This window comes from Rattus norvegicus, chromosome 18 (assembly GCF_021556685.1).
Source record: "Rattus norvegicus strain SHRSP/BbbUtx chromosome 18, alternate assembly SHRSP_T2T, whole genome shotgun sequence".
NCBI classification, from domain to species: Eukaryota; Metazoa; Chordata; class Mammalia; order Rodentia; family Muridae; genus Rattus; species Rattus norvegicus.
In genome coordinates this window covers 56,358,125-56,364,124 of record NC_141551.1, presented here as the reverse complement: position 1 = coordinate 56,364,124, position 6,000 = coordinate 56,358,125, and positions in this window count along the sequence as shown.

Genomic DNA, 6,000 nt, shown 5'->3' with positions numbered 1-6,000 from the left:
CTCTGATCTTCGGTTACGTGAGAGAGGTATACTGATAACCCAGAAGCCTCCAAGTTGCCAGGGGAGCTGTGAGAAATGCAGACGCAGGGGCCCTGGGATCAGAATTGCTACTGCAAGAGAACTTGGAAATTGTGTTCCCCACCCCACCCCACCCTCCGGGCGGAGCTCAGTGATTCCACTCACCAGCCAAACTTGGAAACCATTAGACAGGTTGTTCCTGGTTATATATGCACATATTCAGGAAAACACTGTCTACCTGTTTCCTCTCCTCAGCCCGCCCCAGTGGCTTTCTACAGCTCTGCTAATCATCACCCTGAATAGCTTATGCCAAGCAGGGTGCTGAGTGAGAATGAGGGAAGCAGATGAGCTTCCAGAATGCACCCCCTTTGAGCCTCCCACTCCCTGGTAACCACAGGAAAGCTGAGAAGGAAGGCGGAGGGGGAAGCCAGCACTCACCCCTCACCCCCAGCACGCACAGGTGGAGGAGGGTCTGGGGTGGAAACACAGCAGGTACAGCTGCTAAGCTCCTGCCTCTGCACCAAAGCCAGCATCCTAGCTCTTCAGGCAATTCCTTCCCCCTCTTCCACTCCCATCAGAGACAGGCATCCCTGTGAATCAGTCCCTGCAGATCGCAGCATCCAGAAGCTGAAGGCAGACCCATGATGATCGAAGCCGTTCATGCCGGCTTTCCATCTGCACTATAATTTAATTGGTACTTTCTCTTACATTGATTCACTGGGTTTTGTTTTGTTTTTTTAAAAAACTTGAATGCCTATTTAGCCCCGTCCTAAGCAATATCTGCAAAATAACAGGTTTGATGTGCTAGTTCTTTTTTGTCTAATACACATTAAAATAAGTACATAATGACTTCCATTTAAATACGTCCATCTATTGCTTTCCTGAAGCCCCATTGTATGTTACCAGGCTTTCAAAAACACTGATCTAACCCAACCCAGTCTCCGCACTGAGAGGCAAACAAACCAGGCCCCAAGGAGGAGGTCGAGCTTACCAGAGGTCATGGCCCTGGAGTCCAGCCTGGTATATCCACAGCAATCCTTACTGGACAGGTGACTAGAAAGTCCCTAGTGACCTTGACCTTTCAGAGGACCTTTCTTTGGTTGTGTACTGCCCCCTTCTGGCTAATGCTTTGGTAGCATGTGTCTGGGAAGGAACACCAAGAAGGGGCCTCCTGACCTAGCAGAGATGACTGCCCAAGGTGGGAAGCTTGAGTACTCAGAGGAAACACTGTAGAAGAAGTGACATTTACACTTGGCTTTAAAGCAGGGAGAGGAAACATCGTGACTTCAGGAAGGAACATGGCAGTTTTGCCCAAATGGGTGACAGAAGTGAGATGTTCTGAGAACATGTTCCCAGGATTTGGGTTCTGGTTTGGTTGGGAGGACACATACCAGAGTAGCTATTAAGAAGCTAGAGCCCAGGGGTTGGGGATTTAGCTCAGTGGTAGAGCGTTTGCCTAGGAAGCGCAAGGCCCTGGGTTCGGTCCCCAGCTCCAGAAAAAAAAGAACCAAAAAAAAAAAAAAAAAGAAGAAGAAGCTAGAGCCCAGCTGGAGAGATGGTTTGGGCGGTTAAGAGCATGTATTGCTCTTACAGAGGGCCCGAGTTTAGCTCCCTGCACCCAACGCAGCTCCCAACTGCCTGTAACTCCAGTTCTAGGGGATATGACACCCTCTTCTGGCCTCCTTGGGCGCTGCGCCCATGTGAACAAACAAACCACACACATGTGCAGATCATCACAAATCAAGAGGAGGAGGGAGGAGGAGGGGAAAGGAGGGGAAGGAAGAAAGAGGGGGAGGGGAGATGGAGAAAGAAGCAGCAGCTGGGGCTGACAAGGTGGCTCAGCAGGAGCTAAGAAGGGTATTTACTGTCACGCTTGAGGACCTGAGTTCAGTACCCAGAACGTACGTACATGGTGGAAGGAGAATGAACTCCAGATAGCAGTTGTCCACACGGATCTCTCTCTCTCTCTCTCTCTCTCTCTCTCTCTCTCTCTCTCTCACACACACACACACACACACAGAGAGAGAGAGAGAGAGAGAGAGAGAGAGAGAGAGAGAGAGAATGTAAATGTCACATGCCTGTAATCCTAGCACTCAGGAGGTAGACGCAGGAGAATCAGAAGTTCAGGATTATCCTTGGCTACATAGCAAGTGTGGGCTACATGAGACCCTGTCTCTAAAGAGAAGCAGCAGCTGTAGTCAGTGGCCAGGCTGGGGAAGTCTGATAAGCAGGGATGTTCGGTGAGGCCATTGTGTGGGGGAGGAAGAGCAGCAAGAGAGAACAACCAAAAGCAACAGTCCAGGAGAAAGGGATCAACTGGTCTACCTCTGCTCCCTATCTGTCAACGACCTTACTCAGTCACTTCCTGTCACTAGGCCTGGTTCTTTAACCATGAAAGGATGGAGCTGGCCAGGTATTCTCCATGGACCCTTTGTGATGATCTTCAAAAGACACATATCACACACACACACACACACACACACACACCACAATTAAGAAAGAGAGAAAGAAAGAAAGAGAGAAAGAAAGCAAGCAAGCAACCAAGCATGCTCAGGAGATCATGCTGCTTTGGACAATTAAATCAATTCTACCTGTTAAAATAGAATGTGTGTCTCTCCCTGTTGACCACTGATTATATCCTGCAGATTTAAGACTTCAGTCCATACCCCACTGTTTTTAGCTTAATCACAAGGCCTATGTCCTGCCTCTCTCACTTGTGCCTATGGTCCAGCCTGGGTCATGTTAGGAGGCCCTGACAGCTGGCATCTGCCCAAATCCTGCCATATTCCACAAGTGGTGGCCCAGCCTCCACCTCTCAATGCCTCTGTTTCCTCATCTACTAGCAGGGCTGGTAACCAGTTGAGATATTTTCTATGGTGCTAAACTGATGAGAGCTTATCAGCCTGGAAGCTCTGGCTCGCTGCATACACTTCACAAAATGAGCCCACTCTGAAGAGTCTGCTATGATCCCACACAGACCTCAGTATCAGGAGAACCAGCTCTAACATGTTACTGTTACGTAAAAGAGAGGGTCACGGGGTCCTATGTATACTGATACTGTGAACACTTTAAAGAATAAAAGAAGAGGGCTGGGGATTTAGCTCAGTGGTAGAGCGCTTACCTAGGAAGCGCAAGGCCCTGGGTTTGGTCCCCAGCTCCGAAAAAAAGAACAAAAAAAAAAAAAAAAAAGAATAAAAGAAGGGAGGAAGAGGAGAAAGTGAGAAAGAACAGGACTCAAGCCAAAGGGAGGCTATGAGTATTTGCAGGAACAGGCAGGGATATGCTGGGCCGAAAGGGTTAAATTCCTGAGCCTCTGAGGGTGCCGGTGTTGGAACAGGAGCAATAGGCTAGCTACATCCTGGAGTTGCTTAAGCTGCTACATTAGTAACAACTTAATGACCTTCAAAAGCTTTCTCTGGATTGAAGAAAAACAAACAGAAATTGCCGGTTGGGTCTGGGAAGAGGAGAAAGAGCTAGGGAAGCAATCGGCCAAAAAGTCTTGAGTCAGAAAACCTGGAAGGTGGAGAAAGGGGCTTATCTTTGAGTTGGAGTGATAACAGAAGCAACCTTCTCAGCCTCTAGAAAGTCCAGTGTTAAATGGATGGAACTAGGAAACGTCATCCTGAGTGCGGTGGTAACCCAGACCGGGAAAGACAAGCAGTGTGTACTCACAAGGCAACATTAGCCATCAAGTACAGGGTAACCATGCTATAATCCGCAGCCCCAGAAGCTGTGGTATCACGGAGCGCCCAAGAGAAGATGCTCGGATCTCACTGAAAAGAGGAAATAAAATAGACATCTGGGGTGGAGGGAGGGAGGGAAGTGGGCGGAGGGGAGTGGGTAGGGAAACGGGAGGGATCAAGTGTGGGGAGGATGGTGGGAGACAGACCTGGGAGAGAAAACTAGAATCAGTGTGTAGGGGGTGGGAGGAGTGTCTCTGGGACAAGCTGGAAATCTAGGACAATGGAAACTCCCAGCAATCTATAAGGGTGACCCAAGCTAGTACTCCTTGCAGTTGGAGATATGCAGCATGAAACAGGCACCTCCTGAAACCAAGCCTGACTTCCAACGGAGAGTTGGGGATACCAACCCAGCCCCAAAATCTTCGGCCCACAATTTTTCCTGCCTCTAAGAGGTGGAGGGATAAAAAGGGAGCAGAAAATGAGAGAATGGCCAATGAAGGACTGGCCCAAATTGAGTCCCATGCCATGAGAGGGAGTTCACCCTGGCCTGACACTGTTCATAATATTCTGCTAACTTGCAGACAGGAGCCTAGCATAACTATCACTTAAGTGGCTTCACCCAGCATCTAATGAAAACAGATGCAGAGTCCCACAGTCTAACATTAGGAAGCTTGGAGAATCTCATGGGAAGGGGGGTGAAGAAGGATTGAAAGAACCAGAGAGACCTACAGAATCAACTAACCTGGGTGCACAGGGGCTCACTGAGACTAAACCGCCAACCAGAGAGCATGTATGGGGCAGACCCTAAACATGTCACAGATACACAGCTTGGACCTCATGTGGGACCTCTCACAGCAGAAGCAGAGGCTGTTTCTCACACTCTTGCCTGGCTTTGGATCCTTTTCCCCTGACTGGACAGCTTTGTCTAGCCTTAAGAGAAGAAGATGTGCCGGTCCTACTGTAACTTGATATGCCACAGCAGGTTGATATTCAGAAGTCTCCTCTTCTCAGAGGACAAAGGGAGAGGGAATAGGAGAAGGGGGAGGAGAGAGAAGGGCTGGAAGGAGAGGAGGTAGGGGAAACTCTGATCAGGATATAAAGAGAATGAATGAATGAGTACGTGCGTGAGTGAGTGAGTGAGTGAGTGAAAATAATACAGTGCTAGCAGACTTTGTTCACAGATACATTTAACACAAGGTCATTTCAGAGGGCCAGAGAGAACAAGAGACTGTCCCAGGGCCATGTAGCAGAACTTGACCATAAAAGCTCTTAACTGGTTCCTAGTCGTGCTACTTCCAACCTGCGTGCAGACCATTCCTGCTGCGAAGAGCATGGAGAACCCCACCTGCTGAATGTTTTCTTCTTAAAAAGAAAAAAATTGGGCTGGGGATTTAGCTCAGTGGTAGAACGCTTGCCTAGGAAGCGCAAGGCCCTGGGTTCGGTCCCCAGCTCCGAAAAAAAGAACCAAAAAAAAAAAAAAAGAAAAGAAAAAAGAAAAAATTATTATGCTGGGCATAGCGGTGCTGCTTTTAATTCCAATGCCAGCACTTGGGACGCAGAGGCAGGCAGATCTCTGTGAACATGATTCCAGCCTGGTATACTTAGTGCGGTCCAATATAGCCAGGGATACATAGTGAAACCTTGTCTCCAAAAATATAAAAAACGAAAAAAATTATCATTATGTTAAATTATGTGTATATGTGTTCGGGTGTGTGCCCATGTGTAGAGATAACCTCTTGCGCACTGTGTAAGAAGCATTCACCTGTCAATAAAAAACTGATTGGCCAATGAGCTCAGGCAGGAAATAAGGAGGTGGGACATCTGAGGGCAGAATGAGGCGGGAGGGAGGGAAGTGCTGGGATAGAGACAGACTCGTGATTGGCTCTGGAAGGAAGATTTAGGCAGCAGCAAAACAAACAAACTGAGGAGCAGGTAGCCAGTCACACGATAGAACTTAGAATAAAATAACAGGATGATTAACTTATGAACTAGTTGGGGGACAGCCAAAGCCAGTCATTATTCTGGGTGGAATAAGGGACCGGGTGGAAAAACACGAGCTTACAGAAAACACACAACTACACCCATGAGTAGAGGTTCCTGAGGAGGCCGGAAGAGGGTATTGGATCCCCTGGAGCTGAAGTTACAGGCAGTTACTTGTTGAGCCATCAGTCGTAGGTACTGTGACATATTCTCTGGTCCTCTGCAAGAGCAGTAAGTGCTCTTATTCTTAAAGATTGATTTATTTATTTTATGTATGTGAGTATAGCTATCTTCAGACACACCAGAAGAGGGCATCGGA